Source organism: Bos mutus, chromosome X (genome assembly GCF_027580195.1).
Source record: "Bos mutus isolate GX-2022 chromosome X, NWIPB_WYAK_1.1, whole genome shotgun sequence".
Classification (NCBI taxonomy): Eukaryota; Metazoa; Chordata; class Mammalia; order Artiodactyla; family Bovidae; genus Bos; species Bos mutus.
The window spans coordinates 101,237,017-101,249,594 of NC_091646.1; the positions used below are offsets into that span (position 1 = coordinate 101,237,017).

At 41.0% G+C, this 12,578-nt stretch overlaps 1 non-coding gene across 1 annotated transcript; it reads left to right on the plus strand.

Moving 5' to 3' along the window:
• Positions 1–5,735: 5,735 nt before the first annotated feature.
• LOC138986544 (U8 small nucleolar RNA) lies at positions 5,736–5,869 on the plus strand. Its single transcript, XR_011463357.1, has one exon. It is a non-coding gene; the product is annotated as a U8 small nucleolar RNA (small nucleolar RNA).
• The last annotated feature ends 6,709 nt before the right edge of the window (positions 5,870–12,578 follow it).

Genomic DNA, 12,578 nt, shown 5'->3' on the forward strand with positions numbered 1-12,578 from the left:
AGGGTCACAAGAGTCACAAATGACTTAGCGACTAAACAACAAAAACAACAATGCATTAATTGCTTGCCATGGTGCCTGGCACCATGTTAGGCATTTTCTATGAATTTTATATAATTATCATAATAACGTCATGAGAGAGTATGCCTATTATTCCTCCACCCCTGCCTTTTTTTTTTTTTAAACACTGAGCTGGGCTCAGGGCAGGTAAGTAATTTGTCCAAGGGCACACAGGGAGTAATGAAACTAGATTTGAATACACTTCCATTTAAATGTAAAGTCCTGGTTCTTTTTCTAAGAAAAATTCTTCATTTTTGTTTGACTGAATCAGGTCTTTATTGTGGCACGTGGGATCTTTTGTTGTGGAGTGTAGGCTCAGCAGTTGTGGTGCACCGGCTTAGTTGCCCCATGGCACGTGGGATCCCAGTTCCCCAACCAAGGATCGAACCCATGTCTCCTGCATTGTGGACCAACAGCGAAGTCCCTAAAGTACTGGTTCTTAACTACTACCACCTATTCTTTTGTTGACCACCATCAGTTCAGTTCAGTTGCTCAGTCGTGTCCGACTCTTTGCGACCCCATGGGCTGCAGCACACCAGGCCTCCCTGTCCATCACCAACTCCCGGAATTTACTCAAACTCATGTCAAACCACCATCTGTCTCATTAAAGACTGGTTATCTACTCCAAGGAAAAAATAACTAACTTCTTTACCATTATGTTACTTCTTTTCTTTATAGTGTTCTGTTTTGTAGTATTTACTTGCCTCTCTTCCTGTCTGCAAATTGGAAGTTTTGGTTTATTCATTTGCTCCTCCATGTCCCAAGCAATACTTGCACACAATAGGTAGCTGATTCATACATGTCAAGTGATAAACAAGTTTTACTGTGTTGGATACCACATCTGATGGCTGAATCGAAAGATCTATCAGTCTGAAAACTAGGTAATTTTGACTAGAAAAAAGTGCTATTCAGAGTTCCTCCTCAAGAAGAAAACTGAATAAGTGAGCTTAATTTCTTATAGCAGCTTAGTAAATGGTACAATAAAAACATGTTATAGTAATATCACACATGTTTACTCTTTTGACGATTTGAGAAGTGACTTGTTACAAAGCAGACTGGTTCATTCTTTTTCAAATAAGCACTTATTTGATGCTGCTTTTTGGGGAACACTGTGTACTGATATGAAACATGCAGGGAAGACACGTGTGTGCATGTGTACAAACACAGAGGATTCGACCCCTTCTCTGTCACCTTGTTATGCTGGAGGGACCTGGCAAATAAGTAAGGATCAAGTAACAAAGCTGCTTGCTTAAGCAAGAACTTGGCAAAGTGGTACCAACAGGAAGGAATACAGCAATCAATGACTGCAACTCAAGTGTGGTAAGTGCTGCAAAGGAGATGTGCTCAGAGGTGCTGGACAGTGTAGGGGCCCAGGGCAGGCAAATACTCCAGAGGGGAAGTGATGGTTTAAATTACTTTTGAAGAACAAGATAGGGTGGAGGTAGATGGATGGAAAGGGTGTTCTAAGCGGAGGTATGAGACTGTCTGGAACTACAGTAAATGGCTGAAACCAGAGCTGAATGAATGAACAAATGAGCAGCATATTAACTACTCTTTGACACTGTAACAAATGACCACAAAATTCAGAGCTTAAAACAACACAAACTTGTCTTACAGTTATATATGCCAGAAGTCCAAAATCATTCTGGTTGGGTTAAAATCAACTTCTTGGTTGGTCTGCCTTCCTTCTGGAGGTTCTAGAAGAAAACTGGTTTTCTAACTCTTTGGAGCTCCTAGAGGCCATCCCTGTTCCTCAGCTCCTGACTGTGCACTGTTCTAACTTCTGCAGCCAGCATCACACCTCTGTCTCTCACACTAAGCCTCCTGCCTTGCTTTTATAAGGACCTTTATGAATAAATTGGCCCTACCTACATAATTGAGGCTAATGCATTCAGCCAATACAAACAGGCAATTGTGTGTATTAACAATAAGACGTCTGGGTTTTGCTAACCTAAGGTTTGACATTCAACAGATATAATTTGGATTATTTCCTTTTTCTATTATATTGTCCATACTGAAAACCATCTGTCACGTTTTATCTGCTCACACTTTAAATTCAACTAAATTCAACAAATATTTACTGAGCATCAACTGTTATATAAAATGAGATTCACAGTCCCTATATAAACAGCTCCTTTATGATGTAGTACCAAACCTTTTAAGCAAGGCACACTGAGTGTAGTAAGAATTGTGCAATGACTATTTAAGGCATATTGAATCATTTTTCTTTTGATTTATACCAATTCAGTGGCTGCTGTTATTGTTTAGTTGTTAAGACAAGTTCGACTCTTTTACAGCCCCATGGACTGTAGCCCACCAGGCTCCTCTGTCCACAAGATTTCCCAGACAAGAATACTGGGGACTTCCCTGGCTGTCCAGTGGTTAAGACTCTCACTTCCACTGCAGGCAAGAATACTGGAGTGGGTTGCTGTTTCCTTCTCCAGAGGATCTTCCCAACCCAGGGATCAAACCCACATCTCACAGGCAGATTCTTTACCACTGAGCCACCAGGGAAGCCCGCCCTTGCTTATCTCTATCTCCTTAGTTTTGGACTCTCAGGCATTATTACAGGGCTATGACTGGACCCTTCTTTACTAAGCACTCTGGGAAGTAAGGGAAGGGGTAGAGGTGGGGCACCTTCAGTATGGACTTTAATAATCAGCCCTGGCTTGATTTGACCTTGACTTGGCCTTAATCTCAGGGCTTCCCAGGTGGCACAGTGGTAAAGAATCCACCTGCCAATGTAGGAGACACAGTAGACGCGGGTTTGATCCCTGGGTCAGAAGATCCCCTGGAGGAGGGCATGGCAGCCCATTCCAGCATTCTTACCTGGAGAATCCCATGGACTGAGGAGCCTGGCGGGTCACAAGGAGTCATACACAATTAAGCAACTGAACACATACACATACTCTGGCCTTAATCTCACTACCCATTTGGTACTGAAACCTCTCCCCTCCTTCCCACAGCCCTTATTTGTGTCTTTCTGTGTCCAATATCTTGGCAGGGACAACTCCAATATTGAAAGGAATGAGGTCAAGTAGAGTCTTTCAACATTTCTCTGGAGACCTGTAGAGAATACTTGTTAAAGTTGTTTCTGTGATTCACTAACTTTGGGGATTGGGAGGATGGGAAAAAGAAGACAAGTGAGCTTTACAAATTTACATGGTAAAGGTTTTACAAATTTTCTTTTGCACGCTATAGTTAATTTTTTTTTCCTCTTGAAAAATTGAGGTGAAGATCAAGGTTCAGGAAGTGAATAGTTCAGCTCAAACTGCAAGATGAATTCAAACATATTTTGTACTGTCAGTATATCCCTGTCAGAAGAATGTTCTGACTTACCTGATTATTTTAAGTGAGAGAAAGCACGTGGTTGGAAGAAGAATAAAAAGTGGTCTTTGGGTTATAGAAAAACAAGAACCTTGATGTGCACCTACAACAACACCACCCCCATGCTACACATACATTGGGAGGTAGCATGGCTTGAAAGAGGACTAGGCTTGTGGCAGATGGGACCACAGAAAGCCGTGAAAAAAGATTCCTGGGTTCCATTGGCAACCTAGAAGCAGTGGAGAGCTGGGAATCTGAAGAGGCCATGTAGACGAAGCAGTGATTCTTTTGGCAATGACCTGTGATAACCTGTGTCCAGTGATGACCAATAGTCTATAACTTGAAGGTCAGACATAAACTCCCCATTTGCCCCTCTACCATTCCTTGACATTGTGTAAGACTCCAGAACTGTGGTACAACCCTGGAAGGATTAGAGAAGCCAAAAGCCAAGAATGACTGATGTTTCCTGCCATCATGGAAAAATGGAAGTTTAGATTCAGAGATTCAGGTTGTTGTTGTTGTTGTTTTTTTAAAGAAAGCACAAGTGTGCATGAGAGACAGAGAGATGGGGTGGGTGTGAGATGGGGTGGGGTGTGGGGAGAGATGTGGGGGTAAGAGAGAGAGAAAAAATTACTTATTATACACCTGAGTTGGTGGGGAAGTTGGAGTTATAACTGACTCCTACTCCTCAGCTGTGTCCTACGAAGAAGTAACCTAGATGGAAATCTCCAACTTTCTAAAGTAACAGCACTAAGGAGAGGGACCAGTGAGAAGCTAGGTTTAGTGCTAGTCCAGTGGATGTGAACTAAGGGGAGGAGGCAATGGAAATAGGGAAATTTCCTCCCTCTCTTCCTTTATCTCCCTCTTTTTCTTCTTTCCCTTTTGTTCCTGCCTTTAATTTTCTCTCTCTTCCCCACCTTCCCCATCCTTCCCCTTCCTTCCTCTCCAGTGCAGGGGTGCACCAGATTTTAAATCACACCCAGAATTCTAATCACAAGGAAGCCTGGGAAATGTAGTTTTTGCTTTCAAGCCACTGCAGAACACAAGGAGGGTGGAATGGATGTTGAATGCCAAGCCATTATCCCATCACATGAATTAAAATCCAGGCCTGGGGAACTGCACGATATTGCTAATGAGAAGATACTGCATAGTGAACAGTGTCCACTGTCCTCCCTTAGGTCTCCTGTGATCCTTTCTTTTTTGGCCACACCACATGCCTTTCAGGATACCTCAGTTCCCTGACCAGGGATTGAACTCTGGCCACAGCAGTGAAAAATCCAGAATTCTAACCATTGGTCCACCAGGGAACTCCCATCCTGTGATCTTTTTCACTGCTCTGTATATCCCTCTGCCAACTTCAATGTCCTTTGCCTTCAACCTCCTTCTTACTCCCTAGTTGGAGGACTGCCATTGGGCTCCCAAAGTCTGCCCACAGGCACAGAGTTGGAATTGCTTAGGCATTTATATAACCCTGTGGTGGCCTCTTATGAACTGAATATTTGTGTCCCTACCCCTCCAAATTCATTTGTTGAAATCCTAATCCCCAAAGAGGTGGGACTTTGGGGAGGTGACTAGGTCATGAGGATGGAGCCCTCATGAATGGGATTAGCACCGTTACAACAGAAGCCTCAGAAAGTTCCCCTGACCTTTTTGCCCTATGAGCATACAGCCAGCAGGCAGCCATCCATGAACCAGAAAGAGGACTCTCATTAGACACCAAATCTACTGACACCTTGATGGTGGACTTCCCAACCTCTAGAACTCTGAGAATTAAGTGTTTGCTGTTTTACCCACCCAGACTATGACAGTTTTGGTATAGCAGACGAAACAAAGACATGACCCTTAGCCAACAACAGTTGAAGAAGGCACTAGTATGAAAGCCCAGCCCTCTCATGTTTACCTGGGATGAACTCTCAGGTACTATGCCTCAGAGCTGCCTTGAAGGATCAGGCTGCAGCTGTCCTCCTAAGGGTTTTTCCTGAAAATGAAAACCTGTCATGCTTTTCCTATTTCCTTATCCTGCTATTCTGTTCCTATTCATTTTCCTTTTTACAAATTTATTCCAAGAGCACTTCCTTTATACATCACTAGCACACAGATCTTTCCCTCAGGGTATGCTTCTATGGAACTGAACCCCGAAATGTCCCATTCACCATTAAAGATCAGTCCCTGTCTGTGTAGATCAAATTCTCACCAGAGAGAAAGTAGAATCCATTTACTTCATGCTCATGAGATGGTAGGAAGAGTAGGTGAGATGGATATGGGGAGCAGATGGTCAGTTATCCATCCTGTTCTCCCTTATCTAACCTTGGACTTTAGAATAAGAAGCTACAGTGAATACTGGAGGTTAATTGTCAGGAAGCATAATTCTTACCCGTTCTTCCCTTTGGAGGGCAGAATAGAACATGATGACTTGAGTTCGGATGACTCATGATTAGGAGCTCTGCATAATCAGGACTTGCAACATTGTTTGCTCCTGTTTGATTCTTCTTGGAAAAAAAAATACTGGAAATTAGATCACCTAGCACCCATTACAACCACCCTCTAGCTTCCTTTTCCATACAAAGTCAGAAATCTGAAAACTACATTTTCGAGATTTCCTTGCCTCTAGAGTTCTGCATGTGACCCAGGTCCTTAACCTCAGGGTTCAACTTGGAGACAGCAACATAAATTAATGGTTGCATGTGGGAAGAGGTGATCATCCAGGAAGTACAGAGATTAAAGAATTCGATCTTCAGCTGTGGCGGCATTTCCGGCATCCAGTGCCAAAGACTGGAGTAGTGGGTCTGTGATAAGACTGTGCATTTTCCCAGGCTGTATGAACTCTTGAGACTTTGATCCTGAGATTATAGCACTTGTGGATCGTGTTGTTTTCAACTAAAAATCCTGGCAGACAAAGGAGGTATTTAAGAGAGGTTGTGAGATGGAGTCATTTAACCATGTGCTACAGAAACAAGGGACGGTGAATGGTTAGAAAGATAACTACAGCTATTACTCCAAAGCTACACTTGGTTCTTGACCTCAGAACATTTCTGCATGTCCCCAGTGGGTTGCCTACAGTCTAAATGGGTAGGATAGCCAGAGTGGGTTGCTATGGCACAGTTGTCTGTAACTTGGTGAATGACAAGCATAGGATGTTGTAGGTTATGAAAAGGGCCACAAAATATTCCTTTCCCTCTATCCATGCCCTTTGGGAGTGTATGTACTCTTTCTATTGCTTTAGCCAAAGGGACATTAGCAAACATTATGGAAACATAGGCTTGAATAGTGGACTGGAGTTTGCCCTCTTTTTGCTTTGCGAACTTGGTTACCATATAAAAAAAAGTCCAGGCTAGCCTGCTAGATAACAAGGAGTATATGGGCTAGTGATAGTAACATCCATTGCCCCTGCTGCTGCTGCTGCTGTTGCTAAGTCGCTTCAGTTGTGTCTGACTCTGTGCTACCCCAAGATGGCAGCCCACCAGGCTCCTCTGTCCCTGGGATTCTCCAGGCAAGAACACTGGAGTGGGTTGCCATTTCCTTCTCCAATGCATGAAAACGAAAAGTGAAAGTGAAGTCGCCCAGTCGTGCCCGACTCTTAGCGACCCCGTGGACTGCAGCTCACCAGGCTCCTCCGTCCATGGGATTTTCCAGGTCCGTCGCCCCTGCCTACCGCCAAATGTGTGGATGGGGACCTATGAGGCCACCCATCACCTGGCTGACCTGCCAACTGATCATAAATGTATGAACAAGCCCAGCTTGCCCCCATGAACCTGGCCCAGACAAAAACATGCCCAGAAAAATCATGAGTAAAACAGTTGCTTTAAACTACTGAATTTTAGAGTGGATTATTAGGCAGCTAAAGCTAACTGACATATTAAGACTCCAGAGAATTCTCAGGTGCCACTGGGAACAAAGATTGGGCCAAGTTGTTGCAAAAACAGGTCAAAAATTGCATCAGCCAAAATTTTAGCAGCGGATGCCAGCAGAACACACAGAGATGGGATCAGATCAATACCAGCATATGGATTCCTTCTCCCCACTGCCCCCCAGTGCCATGAGGTACAGTATGCCCTACAGACCGTTTAAAAATAACAGTAGATGCAAAGAATATCTGAAATCTGGGCTCTTCCAAATGAAACCCAGTTTAAATTATTAGACTTAATGCCATTTACCAGGCTGGACTAAAACTTAATTTTAATTCTATTTGTGGGATAAACAAGAGTATATCAATTATACAAAGTTAAGAAGTTAGGATAAGGTGGCCATATATAAGCAAGATAATATTTTAATAAATTAATTTCTGTGTAATTTACATTCCTGAAAGTTAATGTATCAATTAATTATTAATTATAAGAAGAATGTTTAAGTAACTTATGATACAGCATTTGGTAAATTATTTTCCAAAACTGTGTAAAATGCTATTTGGGAAGGTTATTTATTAGTGTAGAAAATATTTACAATACAATTTTCAGTGCAAAAATCACAACATATTATATATCCAGCATAATTTATATTTTTATAAAATAAGTCACCTTTGCATAGAAAGTAGGCTGAAACAAAGGACACATAATATTCAAAATGATTGTAGGCAATGGGTCTAGACATGATATTGTCTTTCTATATTTTCTAAATTATCTTTAATGAGAATGCACTGTCTATAATGTAGATTTTGGAAAATTTGCATTGTGCTATATGACTTTTTAAAAATTTATTTTTATTGGAGTATGGTTTCTTTATGCATTGTACTATATAACTTTTAAAGTTTCTTCTAGGTCTAAGATTCAATGATTCTAAGAATTCAAAACCATTTACTGAAAAATGGTTTCATGATATATGATGCCTGTGTGATAATTTTAGTTATTTTTGTTTATTATAGGCAGTATCTAATAAATATGAGTGTCACTTGTAGTCAAATAACAATTTATTATTGGCTAGAAGAATCTACCTTCCTACCATTACTCTTCCACTTCTGAGTCATAAATAACGATCATTAATTCTTGCTGGAACTGTGGGATGTAAGTGAAGACTAAAAACTTCAAGGCAAAAATGGGAACCATAGCCTCACACTTGTTGAGCATATACAGACCCACAACAGGGCTGCACATGTCTGGGGAGGGGGCGGAAACTGTCTTCCTGAAACCCAAGCCAGAGAAAAATAAGCCTCAGGTTTCTAAGAACCAAATATTCGTATTCAGCTAATTTTCTGGTATGCTTTGTGGAAGTTTTTCTTTTTTTGCAGCAAGAGAATTCCAGAAAACCATGTGATACTGTAGATACGAGCTTTTTTATTTTTGTTTTTAAGAATCTTAACATTTTTATTGTTATTTATGGAATTAAGGAAGACTCAAGGGAAATGTAGTAGTAGAAGAAGCCAGTTCCTTTTCTTTATCTCACTAAGGATGAAGAGTATCTTAGATACAAATACTTATGGACTTCCCTGGTGGTCCAATGCACTCCCAATGCAGGGGGCCCAGGTTTGATCCCTGGTCAAGGAATTAGATCCCACATGTTGCAACTAAGACTTGGTGCAGCCAAATAAATAAATATTTTAAAAAGATATAAATACTTAGATGTTTGGGGCTTCCCTGGTGGCTCAGCAGTAAAGAAGCCACCTGCAATGCAGGAGACCTGGGTTCAATCCTTGGGTCAGGAAGACCCTCTGGAGAAGGGAATGGCAACCCACTCTAGTATTCTGGCCTGGAGAATTCCATAGACAGAGGAGCCTGGTGGATTACAGTCCATGGGGTCGCAAAGAGTCAGACATGACTGAGCAGCTAAACAACAACAGCAACTTAGAAGCTTTAGTGCAGCAATACAGGAAAGCTCATAGGAAAGGAGTGTGTGTGTGTGTGTGTGTGTGTGTGTGTATGTGTGTGTGTAAGAACAGAATCAGTTATTCTTATATTTATAGCTAGTCAAACTGTGACCCACAGACCTCTGCTGGTCTGCAAGGTTTTTTAAAGTACCCAAATAGTGCTAACTAGCTCATGTACAGGTACTTGGTGTAGGTTTGCCTTATTGGTTTGTGTTAGCTCTCAGTGTTTCTTAAACGTTAATACTACCTTCCAAGCTGAAGTGCACACCTGTTAATTCAGGGGCCCTCTCTTATCAATCTTTGTATGCTCCCCCAATCACTCCCCAAATACTCCTGGAGCCCTGAACGTATGAATACTTCTTGGCATTTTGTTCCCTCTGCTTTGTGCTGCCTTCTGTTAGAGGGACAGAAAAAGCCTGGCGCAGGTGGCCCAGTGTTTTCCTCCAGATTTTTTTTTTTTTTAATCATCTAGATTTTCATTACAGCCACTTTTTATCCTAATGACCCAAGAATCCTTCCAATGGAGGAGTAGTTTCAAATGGCTGCCACCATGCTGTACTCAGCGTCACTGCTGCCTCTCAGTGACCAAGACTTTTGGTATCAGTTTCGGATCTTCATGATTGATAGTAGGTGTCTACAGTCTCCAGGTGCGGCAACATTAATTAATCATCTTCAGCAGCTTTGTTCCTGTGTCAAATTCACTGTGCTGCTTTCTGTCCTCAAAATAAGGAATTTCTCAGGAGCGCCTCAGTCTTTTATGCAAATACATGTCTGACCACCTGTTCTAACAATTATCGAGACAGGGCTGACAAGTTCATATCCCTGATTGTTTTCCATCTGGTGCCAGGAATATCACTCCTGCTGCCTCGCTGTTGCTAGGGCTACGATCACTACAATACTTAGCATATAGGTAGCACTTATTCACAAAGGAATTTCTAATCTATGAGCCCACCTGATCTTCTCTAAACCCTGTGGGGTAGGTATATTCATCACTTTTATGAGAATTTTTGCTTTTCCTCTTTCAAGACTGCTGTGATGATTGTGGATATGAAGAGAGGATGAGTCAGATAAGAGGAAAAGACAGAGGGCAGCGGGAAGAGAGGGATTTTCTCATAAGCAGAATCTGTGAGAGGCTGAAGAAATAAGAATGAGATTAAAGAAAAGATGTGCTGGTAGAAGAATTGTGCTTTGGCATTTCTAGACATTGGAGAGATTTAGGAAGGCGAGGCAGAAATTGTCGCTGTCTCACAGGTATTGTTTTTCTTCCCTTTTTTACATCTTTTCTGCTATTCAGTTTTCTGAAGATTGTCACACCAGGAAGCAAAGGTGATGGAGGTGCAAATGATATTTTGCTTTTAAAATCAACAAAATGGGTACTTTCCTGGCGGTCCGGTGGTTAATACTCCATGCTCCCAATGCATGGGGCTCCAGTTCAATTCCTGGTCAGGGAACTAGATTCCACATGCCACAACTAAGAGTTCACATGCTACAACTAAGAACTGGCACAGCCAAAGAAATAAATTAAAAAAAAAAAACTGATGAAGGGAAAGACTGCTATTTAAATATGGCATGTTACTCTAACTCAAGAAAAATGAAATCTTTGTGGCATCAGAGAAAGACAGTTGAGAAAATCTGAAAGAAGCATGGGCATAACCAAAGAGTAATTCAAACTGTCAACTCTTAGTTGATCTAAGAGTTGATCTAAGGTACCATAGTTGATCTTTATCCCACAAAATAGTACTCTGCCTCAACTGACAGGTACAGCAGGATAATAGTTAGAGACAGACCAAGATAGCTAAGGCATTTGACCTTTACTTCCTCATAGAAGAGCTGAGAATTCAAAACTCAGAGACGTCAGAGTCTTGGCTTTTGAACTGAAAAATAAAGCAAAGGTTATAGCTGAAGAGAAAATAATTGGGAGTGAGGGTGGAGGGAGGGGTAAATTAGGAGGTTGGAATAAATATACATACTACACTATATTAAACAGGTAACCAACAAGGCTTTCCAGATAGCTCAAACAGTAAAGAATCTTCCTGCAATGCGGGAGACCTAGGTTTGATCCCTGAGTCAGGAAGATCCCCTGGAGAAGGGCATGGCAACCAACTCCACTATTCTTGACTGGAGAATCCCATGGACCGAGGAGCCTTGTGGGCTATAGTCCATGGGGTCACAAAGAGTCAGACATGACTGAATGACTAACACACACAACCAATAAGGACCTACTGTATAGCACAGAGAACTATACTCAGTATTTTGTAATAACCTATAAGGGTTGCAAAGAGTTGGACACGACTGAGTGACTAACCCTTTCACCTTTCATAATGGAAAAGAATCTGAAAAATTATATATACATACATATATATATATATATATAAAACTGAATTGCTGTACTGTACACCTTCTGAAACTAACACAACATTGTAAATCAACTATACTTCAATAAAAGAAGGATTAAAAAACAGAAAGTATTTGAAAGACTGTATCATCAGTAATGGATAGTTTTCTTCACCCTAAACCTAGAAACAGATTCATAGACTGGTGAAAAGGGAGACAAGGTCAGAAAACAGGAAAGAGCTTGAACATCAATGCAGTTCCTGAAAGGAGGCCCTCTGCCCTGCCCACTGTTGCCAAAATTGGGCCAAAAATGGGGAGAACTGAACCCTATAAAGCCACTAAAGGATGTCTTAGGTTCATATTGGCAATCACATTCAAAATATACCACTGCCTTCAAATACCACCATTTACTCAGGTTTAAATAGGGTGCAAGGCAGAAGAAACAGCATACATACTGACAGTACCACAAAGGTCTTAACAACTTCCAGGCATGACTTCCAATGTCCTTAATTACTCCACAAAGGACTGCCAAGGGCAGAGAGATGAGACTGAGTACAGATGGACTGCTTCAGATGAGGGATGCTCTGGGGTCTTGTAAGCATTTCTGTTTTTATAGTATTGTAAATCTTACAGGAGTACATGACTAGATTCCATTCCTCAGTACTTCTTATTATTGGGGGAAACTGGATGAAGGGTACATAGAACCTCCCTGTACATTTTTTCAACTTCCTGAGAATCCATAGTTATTTCAAAATAACAAGTAAAGAGATTTGAACAAATGTATAGTAACTATGGAGAAAATATTATCAAATGAAACAAATTACATAAAATGGTATGGACAGTAAAAGTACCATCAACTATGAAAATGAAATATACATTTGAAAAAAAAAACAAACTAGGAGGATTTTTTATGCCCAAACCAATAATGGTTATGCTGTGACATTAGGATTATGTAGGTTTATTTTTCTTTTTTCTAATTTCAAAGTTTCATTATAAGATTTATGAGACATAATTAAAATAATTAAACATATACCTTGAAAAATGGAAATAAGAGAAACACTGG